Source organism: Zonotrichia leucophrys, chromosome 9 (assembly GCF_028769735.1).
Source record: "Zonotrichia leucophrys gambelii isolate GWCS_2022_RI chromosome 9, RI_Zleu_2.0, whole genome shotgun sequence".
Classification (NCBI taxonomy): Eukaryota; Metazoa; Chordata; class Aves; order Passeriformes; family Passerellidae; genus Zonotrichia; species Zonotrichia leucophrys.
In genome coordinates, this window is record NC_088179.1 from 9,142,913 (window position 1) to 9,165,130 (window position 22,218).

Sequence of the window (22,218 nt, forward strand, 5' to 3'; positions counted from 1 at the left end):
ACTGTAAACACATAAAGATGTTTGTGGGTTTGTGGTTGGTTTTGTTCTTCTTTTGCATGAATCCATACTCCAAGATTAGTAAAAGATCCCATAAATTTAGGCTTCTGTTAGCACCATACCCCACTCAATATCAACAACTGTAATTTCAACAATATCCAAGTGTTTCATCTGTCTTGCACACTGTGTAATTCATTAGAGGACAGCATAAGCTGCTATCTGACATAGAGTAATTTTTTCCCACTTTTTTTTTTAAGGGAACACCACATTGCAGCTCTCATAAATCACTAGAAATCTCTTGATATCACTAAAGCTGTGCCCTTTTATAACCTGGGACATGCTGGTTTTACAGGGTCTTTTAAGATGTTCAGTAGGTGATACTGTAATAAACGCTGCTGAATTTAGGTCTTCTCCTGCATGTGCTCTGAGGAACTGTAAAAAATACATAGTTTGGTAATTCTGCTCATGCTAAAGGACAGTCTGCTGTAGTTAGGTCTCCAAAAGCATTGGGAATTTCTGTTTTTTAGCTTCTCAATCCATGTCCATCCCACAGCTGAGTTCCTGGATCTTGCTCCTGAGAATTGGCTGACATGGTTATCCCCAAAATATCAGAATGTAAAACTGCCTCAGTTTCTCTGGGTAAAAGTCCTGGCTTCAGAAATAGCCAAAAGTGAACACAACACAAATAGCAAATATATATATATATGGAATTTTTACCAGAAATGTTCTCCCAAATTTCAATTCATTTGGAGATGCAGCAGACACTAGGACACAGCCTTTAACTGTGTGGTCAAGGCAGCTATTCAGCCTGCACACATTTATAGCAGCATAACAAAGGGATTTTACTGATACAGATAAGAGAAGAGAATGGCATACACACCCCATTGTGAATGTCACTTTAAATGGCCATGAGAGAACCCATTAAAACACCTCAGGCTTTTATTTGGATAAGGAGAAAGAAATCACAAGTTGCACAAAATGAAAAGAAAGCACTGATTTATTACAGTGCCCTGACCGTTTCAACATCAGAACCATCACTACAAGAAAAAAAAAATCTGCTGGTCCTGTGAAAACCTAAGCAACTCAGCCATCACCTTCATTAAGCTCCAAACCCTGAACAAGCCTTACAAATTCAGCTTGATGAGCAGAACTAATGGTCAATGGTCTGACAAAGCACTTTTTCCCATGAGAAAAAGCTGCTGAGTTGAAATGAAAGCATTTCATGAAGGTATTGATTTTAATAAAATTTTTAGGGGAAATATCTCCTTAGCCCTCATAGGATATTAAATCCAGGAGCACCAATACATCTAAGCACTTGAGCATCATACAGTTTCTAATTAACCCACTGCTCTGGCTGAGTCTGACTGGAAAACTAGACCTGTTTTGCATATCACAGTAATTATCCACTCATCCTATTAACTACTCTTGTATGCTTTATTCTGTCTTCTGGCAGGACTCTACTACTTTACACAAATAAATACCAGCCCAGAGAAAGAGCAGCTCCAGATGCAGCTCAAGATGGGACACTGAGATTTAGCTCCATACTCAGCAAAGGCTCATTTTTATCCACTAGGAAACTCAACAAAACATCCACTGGATAGCTGGAATAGCCTTGGGATCTCAGCCCTTCATCTTGGATTTTGGCAAACAGGGGTTAAAGCATCAGTGTAACCAGGCCAAACAAGGGTTTGCAGTCAAGTCTCTGTAGCCCAGGGGACTGAAGTGTCCCTCAGGGCTCTCTCCATAGAAACTGAGGCAGGACGAGGATAAAAAGGGAACTGGTATCAGGGAACATTTAGTGAGAGAGGAAGCTTGTGAAGAAAGGAAGAAAGAACATTCTCCTGGGGGGAGTGCTGTGTTCCTCAGTGGCACTAGAACTTGAAATCAAACATTCACAGATTGATTTGATTTCTGCTTTCTGTCCAGGCACTTATTTCATAGCATCTGTAACAAACTGGCCCCTGCAGGGCTCACACAGGTCATGTTCTGACTGCTTTCTTCTGTGGCTTACTCTGAACGTTTTCACGTTCTGGTTCAGTGAGATTCCAAGGCAGTTCCTTGAGAATCCCTAAGCTCTTTGAACACACACTTCAACAAAAGCCAAGGCACTCAGTATCTCTCAGAAACAGGCTCTTAAACATTAAGGGCTGCAATCATTTCAAAGCATCAGGGAGTTATGCACTTAGTTCACCTGCATATTGATGCAGAACATAGACATTAAGTATAAGGCAGCTAAAGGCAATTATTCTGATCATTAAAAAAATCTAATCAGAATAACTTTGAATTTTGTAGAGACACAATCAGAGAACTAGTCACCTTCCCATTTTCAAGGAGACTTGTGTATTTTGAAGTATTGAACACTAACTATTAGCTACTTTGTTCAATGCTTAAAGCACCCAGGTTTTGTTTAGGAAAAAAAGCTACAATTACATATGCCAACACAAAACATTGCAAAATTTTAAAATAATATTGCAATGATATTTCTTTCTCTATTGGGCTAAAAAAGCAAATTCCTAGAAGAAAACAATCACTTTTCAGTGTTTTTTTCAGCATAAATAATATTAGAGAGGAAGAAAAACTTGGCTTTAAAACGGATTTACCCAACTACACCCTTCCTTTGGTACTGGGACCAACCCTTTGGGTTGATTTAGAGCAAGCACCTGCAGTAGCTGCACACCAGGGAACACAGCTGCAGTGCAGAAGGTGATCTCAGAAATCTCTAGTGAATGACAAACCAGAGGTTAAAAACCTGTTCTACTCATCAGTGAACATTAGTCAGGACAATGCTGCTCACTCTCAGTGATGTTATGATGACCTCCCTGAGGTTAAGTAATCTGTACCAGATGAGGATCTGAGTAGTTATTGACTTAAGACAGGGCTCATAGTACACAATTCATATCACCTTCCTGTGGCAAGCTTGAGTGAGAGTGACATGCCCCAAACCTTATTTTCCTCTCTTTCACATATTAGCTTGGAGGGCAGGGGAATGAAAGGGGCAGACAAAGCGTTGCTCTTGTTCCACTGAAACTCAGCTGAAAGCCAATCTCATGTGATGGTTATCTAAGTGATTCAAATGTCACCTTCTTATACAGAGCCTTGTAGCTTTCCCAGACAGGCTGTTGCAGTCTCCTCTCTCATTTATATTTTTCAGAGGCTTTTCTTTTCATCTATGAAAGGAATAAAATATTATACAAATTATCTCACTAAATTATTCTCTTTAAATGTCTGCCTTCCTTTTCATGTTTGTCTCTGACCTACTGTCGATCCATTTACATGAAAAAATTACTGGAGCACTTCTCCTATATCAGCATTCATTAGCAGCTCCAAGTGCCTGGCACACAACAGGGGTTTTGCCTACTATGCAGTTTGAGGATGTTCTCGTCACAAATAGGAGCAGATAATGAGGGAAGAACACAAATCTATACAGTTTGTCACCACTGCTCTGTTTACTTCAGCATGCAGTAATGGGGAAATGTTTTCATATGCCAGCTTTTCTCCTGCAGTTTGTGTAGTCAAAGCAGTTTTAGGCCTGTTTTCTTCCTTTTTTTGCTGTTGTTTATTGCTCTTCTCCCATCCTGTACTGCACATATCAAGGTGTTCTGAGCAGCAAAATTTAAACACACATGGCTCTATACTTCTGCTTCAGGAAAACTGGGGGTGTGTGTTAGGAGTCATTGTGAAAGGACTGCTCCAAGGACCTGCTTGAAAGTGTTATCCACTGAAAATGAAAGGCAATTGTACTCAGGATTCCTGGAAATCTCTACAGAAGTCAGGTTGTCTGGCTGGAAGAACGATTAAATAAATTTCTCTACCAACAGTAAGAATCTTTCTACCCACTGCCCTATGACCTTGCTGCAGGAACATACATAGACAGAAATCTCCCCTAATTGAAACATTTGAACTTTGAACAATTTCCAAATGAAAATCTTATGCATTGAATATTCTGTTTTCTTATTGCAGTTCCTGAGCTTGCCTCCCTTTTATGTCAGCTTTCAATGAAGGCTCACTCCACTGTGATTTTAACCTCAGTACCTAGCAAACCCTCTAGTATAATTTTTTTCTTAGCTGTCAGTATGATTTGACTATATTTTACATATCATATAGCTATAGGTTTTAAAAACCTTATCCAAAAATAGAAGAGGTATTTCTGATGAAAAAAACTAGCATGGGAAATTAAAACAAAACAAAAAACTCCCAGCCTCATGTGGGGAAATAGAAAAGGCTGAATAAAATACATAGCTGTACTTCTGGGAAGGCTTGAAAGCAGATACACAGCCTGTTCAGCTGTCTCTGCTAGAGAGGAGACAAGGAGAAAACCAGTACCTAGGGAAGGAATTGTTTCACTTGTCTTTTAAATTTGCTTTTTACTCTCCCCAGCACGTTGGGAACAAACTAAGATTCTTTCAGGAGAAAAGGCAAGGGGATTCTGTATAGCTGGGTCCTGGTTTCCACCCTTCTGACAGACTTGTGTTGATACCTTTCATTGTGAAGAAACAAATGCTGACACACAAAGCTGTGTCAGGACTACCCCTGTGGCTTTTCACAGCAAGGTCAGAGCAGCAATTTAACTTACTGTTTAACAGTCAGTTCTTAATTGGAAAACTATCCACTGTGACACTGTGGAGTAAGTGAGCTAATCAGCAGGCTGGTGCAGCACAGCACACAGCAGGTCCTGCCGAGAGCTGCCAGCCTCAAACTCAGAGCAAGGGAGGGGATGGAAGGCACACCCAGGCATGGGGAGGGGATTCCTGCACCACTGCAGCCACACAGGGGGTTCCTGCACCACTGCAGGTGTGGGGGACTCGCTGCAGCCCTGGGAGCTGTGCATTTGTAAGGATTACACAGCAGCAGTCCTCTAAAATTTGCAGATTTCCTACAGCAGAGCCTTGGACCCTTTGGGGCTTTCATGTCAAAGTAGCAGCCAGTATTTGACCCCATTTGCCCACCCTGAGCACAATCCACACTGGTGGGTTAGCACTTCCTGACACCTTCAAGCCCTCTATTTTACAAGATGTTACATTCCTTGTGGAGCTGGCCCTCCCCTCTCCTCTATTCCTCTCTTCTATTTTAGCTTTTTTCCCTAGAACCGAAAAAGAAAAATTAGCCTTATTTACTGTGCTTTCTGCATTGCTAAAGAAAGCTGACAGGTGCATCAGCAACAAACATCCAAGGGTTTGCATGATTAAACACTCAACTTCACATCTGAGGAGATAAAAGGATTTAAAGACCTAATTTATCTTTTTTTTACTCCTAATGAACTAACTTTAAATATTTAATGATTCTTAGAAAGCTTTTGAGTATGTAATTTTTTTAAATGGTACTTTCAGGGAAAAAATTCCCAAAGTAATCCACTTCTATTCCTTTTACTACCTGACTTCTTTGCTTTAGCTGAAGTGATGACTTATCCACTCAAGGAAAAGTTTGGTTAAAGATTATTTAGTTTCTAAAAATAATGTGAGGTAAAATAAAACTAAAATCACCATTTCTATGTTTCCTTTTAAAGGTCCTTAATAATAAAAATAATGTTACTGCATATTATTTCTAATGAAGACAAACAAAATATTAAAAAAACAAAACAGTTATTAGAAAAAATATTTTCTCATGTATATACTTGACTTCCCTAGTTACACCACATTATATAACAGACAAAACATATAATGTAGCTGTATAGCACAAGTCATCATGCACTGCAAGCTTAGACATTTTCTTTCATCCATTCTCAATTCTAAGGCACAAAGCAATGGACTAGAAAGTGATTTCTCTTTCCCTTGTGTTAAGGTATTGCACCTGAAACCAAGATAGGATCTCATCTGAATCCTCTTAAAAACCAGTGAGATGATTCACCAATTTCAGTGATAGAGCCTTCCAGTTCAGTATCACATCCCTGTTAGAATGAGAACACTTTTTAAGACAGGCAAAAATCCTGACTCTGGTACCTTGGTGCCAGTATAAAATATGAATAATCCCTTGCTGAACAGAATTCCTACCCACCTTAAGATGTTTTCCCACATCTTAATGCTACTGAAAAAGCAGCAGGGAATCCAATATACGCCACATTCACTTTTATGCAAAAAAGTCTCATTTAAAAATAAAAGTATATAAAAAACTTGTATACTGAAGCTCATGTCCAGATTTCTCTCAAACTGAAGGTCCTACCAGGATACCCCACTACCCACACCCAGCATTTTCTTTCCGCTGGAAAATGCTTCACTAAAACCAGTAGTCCTTTTCTCCCAGTCTAAAAAGGAATTTGAGCAGTGAAAACCAGGATTTGATAATATTGTACATTAAGATGGAATAAAAAGTAATAAATGCTGTCGCAAATGTCAACAAGCACTCCTCAGAATGGATGTGGGCACACATTAGGTTAGGAGAAGCCTGCTTTCCTTCAGGCATTCCTTCTACAAATCAAACAAGACAGGAGCCATGCACAGAACCTGCCTGGCACTGCTGGAGCTTGCACCTGGTACAAAGAGCTGAGATAGCAAGTGCCAGGTGTCAGCTAATGGAGAAAGCAGAAGGTAGAATGAAGAATCAATGTTTGGCCCTTAGCAAATCTCCTGTGAGGGCAGGGGTTGACCCACCTCCCCTCACACGGAGCACAGGCAGCAGCACATGGCACAAGATCGATGATCCCTCCCTGCCCTGCAGCTGGCTCTCTGCAGGCAGGACAGGAGAGAGCCTTTCACATGGTGCAAGGTAGCCTGTGCCAAATGGGCTGTGCCACTAGAAAAACACAGCAGATGGGACAGAGCATCTGCTTTGCAGCACAGCTTCATCGAGAGCACATGAGATCTTTAGGCTTCCTTTTTGGGACTGCAGGAAGATTTGAGCCCTGCTGGTTATTGTGCACCTTGAGAACCCAGCCCCAGAATCTGCTCAGATCTTTCCCATTTCAGTCTTGACTCAAGTCCAGCTCAGACAGAAAGAAGAATTAGAGAAAAAAATACAATAGGAAGAGCACCAAGGCTTTGAAAGAAGCAGCACCACTCACAAGGCACATAATTACATTACTCACATAATTACTTTTCTTTCATAGTTTTTCTTCTTTTCAATAAAAGAAAGGGTATGCATTCAACCAGAGTAATTAGATTTCATTTAATAAAATATTAGTGTTTAATTTTGAAGGGAAAAGAATAGAAATGTGGGAACAAGAACAACAAAGAAAGACCAGCTGTTTTTGCAAAGGTAAAATGAAACAGACAATAGCAGCTCAACATTTTTCAAAGCCCTAGCCACGAAGGGCTGCAGACCCTCAGGACTCATGGCCACCATCTCCCACATACATGCAGGAGTTTTCACTGACAGCACTTATGTTACCATCTGTTGACAGACCTGGAATGAAGTTTTGCATCCCAAAAGCAAGCTACAAATGCAAAACTAAAACTGTATGTCACAGATCATCAGCCAATCTAATTATTTGGCTTCAAGGATGCAGCATTCCAACAGGAAAACAACATTTAAGTAGGCTGGCATAAACATGGTAAGCAGAAATAAAATGGAATTCAAACAAATGCCATGGGTGGGCATAATCTTTACATAACAAACAGCAATTTAAATAGTACAGGTAACTTGTCAAAATGCTACCACCTACATCAAAAATAAAGCAAGAAAAACTATAGTTATACTTCAGAAATACATTCTTTCCAGGGCCCAAGCCTGGAGAAGTCTCCACGAACTGTGGATGAGTGGTCATATCATTCCAGCAGTCCCTGGAGTAAAGGAATAAGAAAGGGTCTAGAAAGACTCAACAAAGAAGGCAGCAGGAACCATGTCCTGGAACAAATTCATGTTCACATCTAAAAACCTGTGGGAAAAAGGGTGGCAAGTGTTCCACAAGATTAACCGGGCCGGCGGCCAACTTTGGCCACAGGCTGTAGGTTAGGCAGTCTCACTCTAAACTGCAGGGAAATACAACGTGAATATTCACTTGCCTTTCCTATTTTCCGACTCAAAGACTGGATTTTAACCATAACTTCAATATCTTGTGAGCTACAAAGCAGCCTCCTGAGAAACCAAACCTTTCTTCAGCTTTCCTTGGGACCCAGCCTCAAATCTCTTGCTGTAGTGATTAGGTTGAAGAGTTTGCTCTGATTCCTATCATCTAAAGCTCTTTGATTCCTTGATTCCTTATCCTGCTGCCCCTCCTCTCTCTCTTTTCTCAAGGTCAGAGTTTTCTCTGTAAGCAGTACACAAACAAGTTACAAACTTGAGAACAAATGAAAAACCAGGACCGAGTTCAAAACTGCAAAGTACCTTGCTCTAAGATAAAGTCAGGCCCTGAGATTACAGACAGAAATAGGTTACAGCAGATGGAGGAGCTCCAAAAGGAGAGAGAGGACCTGTGAATGCAGCAAGGCATCTTTGTCTTGATTGTCTTAGCAGGTAACACCCCCATTCTCGGAGGAGTTACCCTGAATTTACACTTCTACAAAAAATAGTTGAATCCTTTAGGCACTGCCAAGTTACAATAAGCAAAGATAGCTGAGCTGCTCAGGTACAACTGCATTTTCTATGTATATGGTATCCAAGCAACCCAAAACAACTGTGCTGCTTTTAGTACACAAAGATTGCAAAGGCAGCTTTTCTCTCCTCCTATTCTTCTCTGTCAGAGGCACTGGACTGCCACTTGAAGCCTGAGCACACCTCAGAGGAAATGATGTAGTCAATCTGATAAAAGAACACAAGATTCAGTACCCAGTAAGAGAACTTAAGTGTGAGGAGCCCTAAGAAACCCCTGAATCCACCTGATAAACAGATGGCCAGCTGCAAAAGTAAACATCCACAAAAATACAAAGGAAAGCAACCCAAATTCACTGCTTGCCTACAGAACAAAAGGATGTGTTTTATTGCCCATTTTTCAGCAGTACCAAGAAGGTGTTTTCTAGAAGCCAAGCACACTGAGAAGAATTCACCAACTGCGAACTTGGAGATTACCCAGTCTGAATCCTCCAGGTCTGACTTCTCCCTTCCCACTATTGTGGCTACCATTGCAGGCACAGGACAGGCATTCCTGAGCTCAAGCTCCCTTTTCAGACTAATCTGTTCTCTTGAGCTCATAAATTTCTGTATGGATTGTGGATATTTGATACTCATACAAAGCATGAGTATTTATAACAAGTACAAAAATGAGGGCTGGTTGAATTCAAGATACAAAATAACTTCTCTCAGGTACTGACTTTGTAAATTTAAATTCCTCACGTTAAATCAAAATTGTGCAGCCAAGTGCTTATCTAGCTTTACCACATCTTAAAATACACAGTACTTTACTATTGCAGGAGTGTTTTGTCATTTCCCTTAAATCATCCTTGGCTTTTAGCGTCAATTCTCATTTTGAACAGCTGCAAATGACTCTGTTGTCATGGAAGATGGATATAGTCATCATTTCATTTACCAATGAATTATTTCTATAAAGTACATCAAAATGATTTTGAGTGTATATGTTTAGTATTCAAGCAGCACAGCTATGAAAATAAAGGCAAATGTCATAATTTCTCAGAGTAATGAAAAAGAGAATTTCATTTTGTAAGGACTATTGATAAACTGTGCCCAGGCTTCCTCATATTTTTACGGGAATCAAGTAATCTGATCATTGAAGGAGGTGGAGACAAAGTCAGGTTGGACTTGCTACCCGTTATGTCTGATGCTCCATGCAAAGCAATCAATCCTTCATCATTAATACAGAAATTTCCTATCTTCCAAAAAAGTCAAACACATCTTCAAGACCTGCTGTATGTCTCAATGCACCAAGTCAGCTGGAAAAAATTGTGTTCTACCTTTGAAATAACAGAACTAGATCAGACTTTGGACCATTTAAAATGATGTAAACACTAACATCTCAGCTAGATTTTAGTACCTCATAATTCACCTATTTCCTCCTGCAATCCTCTAGTTTCCAAAGCATCAGCTTTTCAGGGTTTATCAGCAGCCACTGAACCTAAACATAACTTGAAGACAAGGCAAAATGCTATCATGTTCTGGCCTGAAAGAACTTTCACAGATATGTCAGTTTTGCTAATCCAGGAAATTTAGTTCCTGGTTTCAGATCTTTCAGGATCTCTTTTGTACCACAGACTCTGATGTCCCAACAATTACAATGAAGTACACCTTCTTCAAATCTCCAAAACCATATTTTTTCTTCAGTGGTACACTGAAGAAAATCAGTAAGTAATTATTATCTACCCTGCCAAAAGCTCATGGTGAAGGCCTGGAAAACTTCCCAGCGATGAAAACAAAAGCATTTCCCTTATAATAGGGTGTAACATTTGTCACCAAGGCTCCTCATTTCCTCTAACCAGGTTTCAGGTTGAAAGGTGTCAGTTTGACACCATATGCAGAGCTGCTAGGCACCTAGATTGAAAGTTAGCACTTCTATTCCCTACAGACACAAGAAGTACACATAAAGGTTAGAACAGATGGTAGGGAAGTCAGGAAACATATGTTTTTATCTGGACACCTCCACACTAAGAAATAAAAGAAACCACCTCTATCCTTTTTTAAAGCTGCTCTTTGTTTTTCTTGAGTTCCAGTTTGACAGAGGAGAGATCACTGTGTTCCCATCCCTGCTTTTCACCAAGTACACACTGATTCCACCTCTTGGAACAAGCAGTGAGCCCTATCCCTCCCTTGCTGATTTCCATCACCCTCGGGAAAATGTAACAAGCATTCAGGGAGGGAGCTCTGCAGTTATATGCAGTGCTGCATGAAACTCTCTGGCTGCCTTGCAAAATTGTAAACAGGAAAAAACTAGAGCAGATGAATCAGATTTTGTCAGTTACTGCTTTGAGTTTTAACTGCTCACATACCAATTTGCAGAGAGGCCCAAAAGACACATAGGCCTTCTACTGGGATAATAGTAATGCAGATAATGAAGGGATATTTCCATTTTTGTCAATAACAAATATTTTGCCTTGAATGAGAGGAAACATTCAAACCCCCGAATGTTTAATTTACAAACAATTGTTCCAGAGTGACCAAATTTCACTGCTCTTCCTGTTAAATTTCAAGATTTTGTTGAACTATCAGTCACTCAGTCATTGTATGACTTTGACTCAGATATCACAGAACTTCACAGAACTCACAGCAGAATTGCTCCATTTCTCTGTGCATGGGCATCTCTGGACAGATCTCTTTTTAAAATATACCAAAGCCCATGATATTCCTCTCACTTATGGAAAATTATGGTAGTGTGATAAGCATCATCATAATACATCGCTGCTATATCTACTCTGTCACTGTTTCCACCTCAAAAGGGCAGAAAGACAAAGTGTTATATCCTAGATGCACAAGGATCAAACTACAAAATTGCTTATTTTAGATGAAAATGAGAAAGGATAAAAGCTTCCCTAAAAAACTACAGCATTTCTTCTGACACACTAAGAATACACACCAAAAGAAAAATATTTGTCTCTGCATAAGGGTTTATAGAAGGCTGATTCAATTTCCACAGTCCTCTTCCCAAAACACAGTAAAATGTCTTGATATTTTAAAAAACTAATTCTCTTTCATGCTCCCCTGAACTTGCAAATACCTTTAATCAACAGTCAGACACTTTCCTTTGTCACTGTTTAGTTATTTTATAAGCACTTAATCTTTCTGTCCAATTTGATCCTAACACATCATTAATCACTGTCCCCAAAATTCTTCATCACAAGGATGGATCACGAATGCTTGACAAGCACACACTGCTGTGCTTCAGAAACACCATAATGACAATACTCTGTTTAACGATTAAATCCCAACCTTCTTAATGGCCATAATGGGATTTCAAAGGAAAAACTTGCTGGAAACACATCTTAACTCATCTTAATTCCCCAGGCTGACAACTGAGAGGGATGCAGGCAGTTTTCTGCTGCCTGAAGACTCTACAAAGGGTTATAGGCAGCTAACTCCTGCTTCCTGGAGATGAGTGAGCCATCAAACCAGTGACATTTTCCAAACTGGAGGTTTGGTGGTGAATTCCATAATTTCAGGAATGTTCAAATGTACAAATTATGCAAAACTTGTCTCTAAGGGCAGTTTTGCATTGTAACTAGCTATGCAAAATCCTTCCAATGGATCAGTTTCAGCTGGATGGGAGCCTCCATTCACCAGAAACATACCTGAAAATGCTCTAAAGTCTGAATACAGCAGAGTACAGTGACATTCAAGGAAAAGTACATCCCAAATCCTTGCAGCATGAACATTTGCTGGGCTGGGCATTGCTGTGATATATTAAAACTGGGGAAGGCTTTCTTGTCTTTTCTTGCCATGGATTCTAAAAAACTCATGCTTGTCGGAGACAACCACTTCTCCAACAGTAATCATGACACACATGTACGCTACACTCATGGGACAAAGATTTAAATAGTTTCAAAGTCCCATGACCTTTTTATTAAAACATATCTGTCCTGAAATTTAATATCTCTAAAAATGACTTAATGATTCAACAATCGCTGTTCATTTGGTTTTTCACTCTCTGAAAGAAAGAGTTAAAAACCTTAAATTACTTACAATTGTGGATTACTCAACACTAGCTGGAGGAAAAAGATTATTGATCACATTTTGCTGTTACTACAGCATGAGTAGATGTGAAATTTCATTCACAGTTGTCTCTAAACACACTTAGTGATCACTTGGACTTCTACAAACTGGTTAAGAATCTTAAAAAATACAAGGAAAAGGGAATGCACATTCCTTAACCAGAAATAAGTTGAAGGGTGTTCTGCCTTCATTCAAGAATATTTTGACTAGCTGAATGCCAAATGATTTCTTCTCAATATTTTGTCGGGATTTATTCCCCAGAAAAATTAATGGTATTCAATTTTTTATTGCTGCCTTTCGACAAACTGAAGATAAATTAAAAGTATTCCCTATGATGCATTAAGGTAGAGTATGATTCTTTATGCTCCAGTTACTGAAAAGACCAGAGCAGTGAAAATAAATGAACTAAAAAACTCTATGAAATATACAGTTCCTTTAGCTCTGCAACCTGGGCAGCTTTTCCAAAATCACTAGCTTCAAAAGATTCTAAATATCCTAAGAATAGAAGATGATACTCAGAGAGGACAAAGCAGCAGAGCTATTGTGCCTAAGTCTTTTTGCAAGCTTAGCTGTTCACTTGACAGGTAAATTGTTAATGCCTGCATTAAAAAAATCCTATAGCACAAAACCAAAATAGACACAAAACCCAAAAGTCAGAGAAATATACAGAAGATAAGATGTAAAAAAAAAAAGCTTGGTGTTCCCTATGGAAGAGATGCAATCTTTGGCAAACACTGGTCATGTGAACAGGTATATTATAGCAAAAGGTGGGTGGTGGGGCAGTTCCTCCTCTCCCACTTATTTCTGCCTTTCACATCAGTGCCTGTCTCTATGGTCCATTCCCACACTTATTCCTTTGTCTTGAATCCACTGCTCAGAGAATATCTACAGGGCAAAACACAGATATGTAAATAAGTCATTGTTCTTTCTTCAGCCTCTGAGACACTTCTAAAAATTTTCTAGAAGTTGTACTTGGAGACCACACAAGAGCTGAAAAACATTCAGCAGTAAGGGGAGTAGGAGAGAAAAGGGAAGGCAGAATTTACATGGGGCACAAGCATAAACGTTATGTTTGGCAAAAAAAAAAAAATTGTTTGGAATCCCTGGGACAAAATAATGCTATTCCACTTGAAAACCTGCCTGTCAGGATAAGAGTGGGACAAGGATTCAGGGTATTTACTGATAATAAGAATGAACAAGGGCTGAGTGCAGACACAGGCTATAAGGTAATCAAGAGCATGCAGAAATACTCACACAAGCAAAGACAGACATGATTTTGGGCTGCACAGGCAAAACTCAGTAACAACCATCAGGCAAGCACAGGAACCCTGCTCCACATGACCCAGATCTGACAAAACTGACAATGTCACATCATCACAGCCCCTGCTTCCCCAACACAGCAGTCAGACAGAGAAAGATTTCCTAGAATTAACCGCAGAAACAAGTGAAGGGTTAATTTCCCTTTGAGTGGAACACAACCACAACAGGAACTAAAACTTTACAAACAAAATAAATTAAGCAGCTAGAAAATGATCTCTACAGACATAATGCTGCTCATCTCTGCTGAACTTAGAGTCTCAGTCTCTCTAAGAACTCATCAAGCTTATGCTGTGCTAGGGGAATGCAGACAGGCATCTGAAAGGCATGGTTATTTCCCTGTGTTGGAAAGCACACTTCAATGCCAATGAAGAAAGATAAAGTGCAATAAATATAACAAATATATGCAGCTTGATCAAGAGAAGGCTAAAGAGTAAAAGACTGCCTTAATGAATTATTTAAAATAAGCACCACAAAAAAAAAAAAAACCATAAATAGCACTAATTGAATGAGAACAAACATTTGGAACAGCAGGTAAAATTTAGAAACTACTAAAAATATGGTTTCTGGGGAAGCAGCTAAAACACAGCCATTTCAGTCTTACCGAACTAGGCTGAGAAGAGCTCACATCACACACTAGCAAAGTGATGTTCTTACTAGGCATTCAGGAGACCTTTCCTGCCTTTACCACCTCAAGTGTGCTGCTCCTTGCATTCATGATACAAATTACAAAAGCCCCCAACCTCAAAGTCCAGAACTCATGCATGAAGTACAAAGAAGAACCGCTTTTAAAATGGACTTCAATTCCTGGTATGGGGAAAAAAATCTAATAGTTTCTTAAGCTCCCAATCACGAAAAAAGCATTTTTAATGCATTTTCAGGTCACAACAGCAAACAGCTGCAGCTACTAATACTCCCTGCCTGATGAAAAAGAATAAAGTGTCTCCATTTCTTTTAAGATATATAAATTACAATTATGTATATTGAGAAAATGTACAGTATTACAACAATCCTCAGGAAGTCAAATCAACACCTCGTTTACTCATACAAGTAACTAACAACCTGCATTACACAAAGCAGATTGGTGGGATCACAATGATGACTTTTTAGAAATCAAAAGGCATTTAGTACTACTGGCTTCTCACAAGTAGATTGCACAGGTTCTTCAATGCAATAGCATTTTCACCGTTTTGCAGAACAGGAAACAGAGCTAGAGACAACAAATGATTTCCTGAAACTTTGACCAGGCCTGTAGTGAAACAAAGATGCACTACACATAGCAATGCTCCTGCTGCAAGCCACAACAAAAAGGCCAAAGACAGGAAAAGAATGAAAATTATCATTGTCAATTGTAAGAAAAGCACAGAGAGGGAAAATATGATTAAGCTGTTACAGACTAGAGCAGGTCAGAACATACTGCTCTTTTCAAGCCATGCTGTTCAGAATGCTGTCATGAAAAAGAAAGATTTTCACATATGTCAGCCTTTTGGAGATTTGTTCTAGATCTTTAAGACCCTTAACAGCCTGACTCATTAAGAATCACACAGAGCTCAATCATCTATGTACCTAATATTCAGAAGAGGTCTTGGCTAAGCAGACTTTTTGAAACCACAACATTGAAAACAGTGTTTATCAGTTTCTGGTTTTGTTTCATACAAAGATAAATGGATATTAAAAATAAAGAAAATTTTTACTCTCAGTACCCTATAAGACACAAAAAAAAAAAAAATCAGGCCTGCTTCATGCATTTCTGGGGTACATATTTCCCTCAGCGACTTGAAAATCCCACAGTTTGTAGCTATAAACTTGTCACATTTAAAGTATTACATTCATTTGAGAAAGAAAAAATCACCAAGAATGTTCTCACAAGACAGACAACAATACATCCCCACAAGTCATAAAACCTGATCAACCCATTTTTAAACAGCATGGACAGACATGAGCCAAAATGTCTCATTAAAGTATTCTACTGCAGTTTCACACTTCTGAGATAAATTACTCAACCCCAAGACCCTTTCACAAAAGAGATTTTCTCCAAGAACCTGCCTTACAGCAAGAGCATTGAACAGGATGCAGAGGAAGGGATTTTGCGGACTGAGATGTCCATGATCGCTTTGTATTTTAACAAAGGTAAAGTTACAGTTTAAGGGAATGAATTACAAGTCTAATAAAATAATTTATCCTGTCTGCATGGAACATGAGGGTATTCTTTTTCCTCATGCATTTTCTAAGAGGTCTTACTATATAAATAACTACTCAAGGCGTTCCATGTAAGTGCTCTGCATTTATATACTTGCAAAAAAAACTTACTGACTACATGAATATCCAAACTCTTCAGGTAACTTACTACGTAGCAAATGCTTTGACAAGCCTATTGCTGTGGTCATTTGAGGAATAGTAAATTTATACTCTTCATAACTCCAGTCAAAGAAACTCACACTTTAACAACAGAAGGTAAGTCAACTTAACCAAACTTGTCTTTGACTCTAAGAGAGAGTCTCAACCATTGCATTTTAGGCTGCTCAAACCCCTTTGGATCAGCAGTAATTCCTGTTGTCCATAATAGCAGTGGGGGTGTGGAGTTGTTGGTTTTATTTTTGTTACCACTGTTATTTTTGTTATCTCATTGAAAACACTGTTCTTGGGCTTGCCGTTACACTACATTTGTTATTTATACTTAATTGTTTTTGCTACAATTTCTTATTGATACATGCTTCAGACCCATAAACCCCCCTACATTTTGTGCTTACACTTGTGCTCCACATTTTCAGTTTCCCTGAGGAAGCACAGCTCAGTAAAAACATTGTTCCCTTTCATTCATGGCAACCAAACCTTTCAGCTGCATTTATTGAAGCTTCTGCATTTTTAAACACATTGAAATACTGACTCTGCAGACCAGCCCACAGCTGCTTACAGGAAAACAGCGTTACCTCTGAAGCAGAAAACAAGGCTAATCTTCTCCATTTTGACCTCTGTGGAGAAGCCAGAGGCAAGCAGGGTTCTCAAAAGAAGGAGGTCATTGGAGAATTGTCCATTATGCCACAAAAAAAAGTATAAAAATATATAAAAGAGCAGTTATTATAATAGCAGGCAGAGGGAACCATGAAAACAATTGCACAGCCCTAACCACATTCTTTTGTCAATGATTATCCTCAAATGGTCCCAAGAAATGAAGCAGAAAAAAAGCCCTTAGTGGAATAACACTCATTAAGCAACTCAATTTTCAGCAGCGAGAGAGGGGCTGTCACAAGCGAATTGTTCTGTGAATTCCCTCTTGGGACATTCGCCACCTGTTCATTCCCCTTCCTTGGAGCCAGAGGAGGGCTTGGAGCCCTCTCCCAGCAGCAGCTGTTTCTGGTGTTACAGCCTGCAGCCACGCAGCTCGAGCTGCGGTGCCATGAACATGGGGTGAGGCCTGGCAGCGTCAGGCAGGCCTGGACACAGTATGGCAGGCTGGGCCAGGGAACCCTCCATCACAGCACATGGGGCAGCACAAGAGTCACACCACACCAGGCCTTGGGACTGGGCACCCCACAGCAGCCCCAGCTGCTCCTAAGAGAAGGACACGGCCAGCCAGTGCCTCACTGCCACCATGGTGCCTTTGTGCAGCCAACCAAGGCTGATGGGCCCACACAAAGGCTCGCCTCACAAATCCGCTGCAGCAATCCCAGTTTTCAGGTACCTTCTATCAATCACTTTCCTTGTTTCCCAGGGTTTTTTTCTCCAATTCTGATGGGCAGACTACTGACTACAAAGAGACTTTCTTTTAGCATGCGGATCAAGCTAGATAATCAAGTTTTAATGTGAGTTTGGACTAGAAATGTAGGGGTTGTCAAACTTAGAGGCTTGGACTAGAAACTTAGGGAATGTCAAACTTAGGGGTTTGACATTCTTAGAAATAACATAATAGAAGACCACAATGTCTACATCTCCTGATTTGGAATTAATTTCCTTATACAAAGGTCTCTTTAAGGGAACATGTACCCTAGCTTCTTACAAGCACAAACTCTTGCACTGCAACAACATTCCTGATGGTGACTGGCCTGGGAAGATATAAAAGATAACTGTTCCTATGCTCTAATTCAGCTAAGCACTTAAACGATCTACTTCCAATCCTGCATTTATCATACTGACCTGAGGTCTTTATGGAGATGCTTAATGAAAAGATTGCTTCTTTTTCAGTAGTTGTGAACATCATGCTGTGAGTCCCTTACCTCAGGTCTGTGAATTACCATTGTAAACAACATTTTTACTGTCAGTTTTTACTCCTTCTGATGACCTACACTTCTTTCCAGCATTTCTCAAAGACTGTGCTGCTATGTGCTATTGCATTTTATAAAAAAACCCCCAAAGCACAGCAGAGGTTGCTGGCTGCAATACCAGGTAAACCTTGACAGAAAGGGAGCAGAAATCCAGACTGCAGTAAGACACGCCACTATAGGCCATGCAGGTTCAATGAGGAAGTTTTCTTTCCAATAGAAAAAGTTAGAGCAGACTTGTGCCATCTGGAGAGTGCCATGCTGGCAAAGCATGAATTAGCGCATTGCATTTCAGTGGGAGCAGGAGGGAAATTCCTGGATGAGCTATTTGGGGAGCAGCAGGGGGCCCAGCAGCCCCATCTCTCTAGATGCAGATCTCCCTCTGGAAGCTGACACAGGAGCATCTTAGAGAACAGTTTCTAGCTGTGTGAATTCCTTTTTCTTGCCTTTTCTCTGACTTCACTACTAGGAAGCTTCTGTTGCTGCTTTTCATGCTGTGTCAGACTTAATGCTTCACACTGAGGCCAAAGTCTCAGGGTTGGGAGACTACATCAAAAATGGGTGTGAAGAGAAGGCGAAAAGCAGGAGAGGATGAGAATGAGAGGTTTCTTCTGTGGCTGGTTTAGCAGTGTCACCTCTCTAATTATGACCACATCCTTAGATTTCTTTGTATCTTAGCAGGAGGTGGGCAGGCTTTGTGCGGGAGTGAGACTTAAGTTTTGCAGTGTAAAAAGAAGCTTGACTTACCAGAGGAGACTGTTTCCAAGCAATGGCTGTGTAAGCTTGATGTCTATGATATACTTTCTGGAGGTAAGCACCAGGAACCTTGCCAATTCTTGTTGCTCTTGAAATCAATTCTAATTACACCTAAAAAACTCCAAAAACATAAAGCAAGAATAAACTGGATGGTGTCATTGCATTGCAAGAGTTCTATTGTCACTACAGTGCAAGGGTTCTAGATTATTAGAGTTTTGTATCTCCTTGATGCTTTCTTGTAGGCAGTTCCTCCAGGCACTGCCTCTTCCTTATCCTCACAGCAGCCAACTGACTCCAGTTCCCATCAACCAACCAATCCACTCTTTTATAACACTCTTCTGATTGGCTACAGCTGAGGCCTGTTAACATCAGGCCTGCTCCTAATCCTTAATAATTGGCTCAGCCCCAACTCTTTTTGGGGTAAGATTACATTCTACACCACCTTCATTTACCCATATTGTATCTCCCTACAACTAGATGCTGTTAGTTATCGGAAAAACATCAGGACCAAAAGAGAGTAACAGAGTGGTTGATAGGATTGTTCCATGGCTTTCCAGAATGTTACATGTCATTACAGAGGATATATATAGGTTAATGCTCTAAAGGTATAGCTCATGATATGGAATGAAAAATCACCATATTAGTTTAAGGTGTGTTTTTAAACTTTTTTATCCTTTCTTCTTTTTTTTCTTTTTCTTTTTGTAGCTTAAAAAGAATGAGAGCCTAAAATGTAAGTCTAAGCTTCAAGCAGGGTCTTGGTAGTCAGAGTTCAGGTTTCTTTTTTTTTTCTTTTTTTTTTTTTTTTTTTTTTTGGTCTGTGTGTGGGCTGTTGGAATCCAGACAGGCAAAGGGAGCAAAGGTTTGGCCGTTGGGCTGAAGGCTATTTCTGCGGTTTGTGCATGGTGGCATTACTGTTGGCATAATTCCCTTGTTCAGCAGTTCAGGTTGAGATGCATTATGGATAAATGCAGATGAAGATCTGGAGTGCAGAATTGAAAACATCTTTGTTTCCTCAGAGACCACCATTTAAATGTTGATGAGGTTGGGGCCAAAGGCAAGACATAGGTAGGAGCTGAGAAGCCAATACAACTTTTAGCTGATGCAGGAACAGGAAGAGAATTATTTTTACTAGGTGAAATTGGCAATTGTTGTCTTTAGTAAATTGCATGTCACTGAAATATTTTGGTAGTGCAGCCAAATTTAATTTCAGGATAAGTTGCATATTTCTTCTGCAGTTTTTATTTTCCTTTCATGTTTGTATTGAGTTTCAAATGAGAAAAGTAGAGTTCATTCTGAAGGAATAAAAATATTTAACATGTCATCTAATTAATAAATGACAAACCATACTCTATTAACCCTAAAGTATACTTTATGTGGTTTACATGCTAAAGCAATGTACTGTAATTGTTAATATATGGATTCATCAGACTGTACTGACCCTAACAAGATATCTACCTATTTCTTTCAGTAGAAAATTAAAATTAAATCATCAAGAGGAACTCCTTTTCAGAGTTCAAGTATAGAATATGCTGTAGAATTATACAGTTGTGCCAGGGATTGTTTAGAATTGCTACTAGGAAAAAATTTTTCATGGAAAGGGTAGTCAAGTATTGGAAAAACCATCCTGGAAATATTTAAAACACATGTAGGTGTGGCACCTGGAGACATGTTTAGTTGTGGGCTTGGTAGTGCCAGGTGAATGCTTGTATTTGATGATCTTATTGGGCTTTCTCAACTCGAATGATTCTATGATTGTATATATCTTTTAAAAAAGCCTTGCAACGCTAAATTTTTTTCTTCTTTATAGAATGTGTCCTCCCAAAAAATGTACCTGTTTTATGTTGGAATCTCTTGTAGCTCTCTGATTGTTTGAAACACTTGATTCTTGTCAAGTACTGATAAACCGTGAAATGAAACTCAACAATCTCTTGGACTCTGGAGTTTCATTCTGGCTTTTTAAAGTCTGGAGGGTTGGAATGGATCTGCCCTGTGCTACTTTGAATCTTTTTCTCTGCCTGTGGGTTGGCATCCTAAAGTTTGATCTCTTCTCATTTGAAGAGAATCTTATTTTCCCTGCATCCATTGTGAGTGATCCTCCCTAAATTTCAGTGTCTGGAAGGCTGGAATTTGTTTGTGGACACTTAGCAGCTCACAGTAAGCAGTGCAGCATTCCAGATCTGCATTTTTAACATTTTCTTTCTTAGACAGATGTTATGGACTGTTATATTTAGTTTCAAAACAGCGAAATCCTCATTTCCCACTTCGCTCACTCTGATCCTTTACTGGATCCTTTTCAAGGTTATTCAGCCTTCCCTGGGGTTTTGCTGCCCAGTTTACCTCTCTGTTTCCAGCTGCAGTTCCCAAACTCTGCTGTGGGACTTTTAAGGAAAACTACAAGATGTTCTATCCTTGAAGGCTGTGTGAACTAGTATTAACAAGGTGGTGTTAAGAGTTCTACAAGCACTGTTTTTCCTCCAGAGATGTAAATTATTCCTGTGCAATAGCTGATCTCTACCAGTGCAGGAAATAACATCATGTACTGTCTTCCATTTTTAAGAAATAGTAAGAGTTTGAGACAGTTTTTGTTTGACAGGTGCAATTTTCTTAAATCTGGCACTGGAGATACAATTTCTTACAATGGGAGAGGTATAGCAAGAAAATCAAGCCAGTATATTTCCATGTATCTGTGCACATTATTTAAAATTACATCTTGTTGTAAAGCCTTGTTTAAGGACATATCAAAGTGTAATTTTTTTTAAGGTGTTCACTGTTCTATATTATACAGCTGGTAAATTTAGGGGAGAAGCGTTCTTGTCCTCATCAGAGACATCAGGTTGGTGTGGGAAGACAGGAGTCATATTCTGAACAGATGTGCAGTGCTTTTGAAATCATGTATGCAGGCATTCTGCTTGCAACGTGGAGGAAATGTGTTCATCTCTAATGAATATGGCTCTAAGGCTGCAATTAAAACTGTGACTTGTGCTCATTTCTATTAACTGCTTCAGCTGTGCTGTTGTTGCTCCTAATAGGCAATAATACTTAAATTGACATTAGGAGAACCAAAGCGTGTTGCATTTGCAATTGTTTGCTTTAAAGTAAATTTTACTTCATTGTAACTGTCCAGCATGATTATTTGGGAATCACTGCTGATAACTGAATGCTTAGAGCCATTATGAAGGAGAAGCGAATCAGCTTTCAGGAACTGACTCATTGTGAGACAGTAAAATGTTTTCCCATTCTGGCCGACTAAAGAAGTTTCACTTAGCAATAATGATTAAAAGAAAAAAAAAGGTATTATTAAAAGATTTTAAAACTAAATGAAATTGGAAAACAGCTGCTGAGAAGAATTTCCAGTAAACTCTTTCAT

At 39.4% G+C, this 22,218-nt stretch overlaps 1 long non-coding RNA gene across 2 annotated transcripts in view; it reads right to left on the bottom strand.

The window, feature by feature from the left end:
- LOC135451714 (uncharacterized) overlaps positions 1–19,150 on the bottom strand; it is a 54,723-nt gene extending 35,573 nt beyond the window's left edge. The window contains exon 1 of one of the 2 annotated variants that reach the window (XR_010441413.1): positions 18,843–19,129. This is a non-coding gene — a long non-coding RNA (uncharacterized LOC135451714). Of the gene's footprint in view, positions 1–18,842 lie in introns of both variants that reach the window. The other variant, XR_010441414.1, reaches the window with a different exon arrangement.
- Between the last annotated feature and the right edge of the window lie 3,068 nt (positions 19,151–22,218).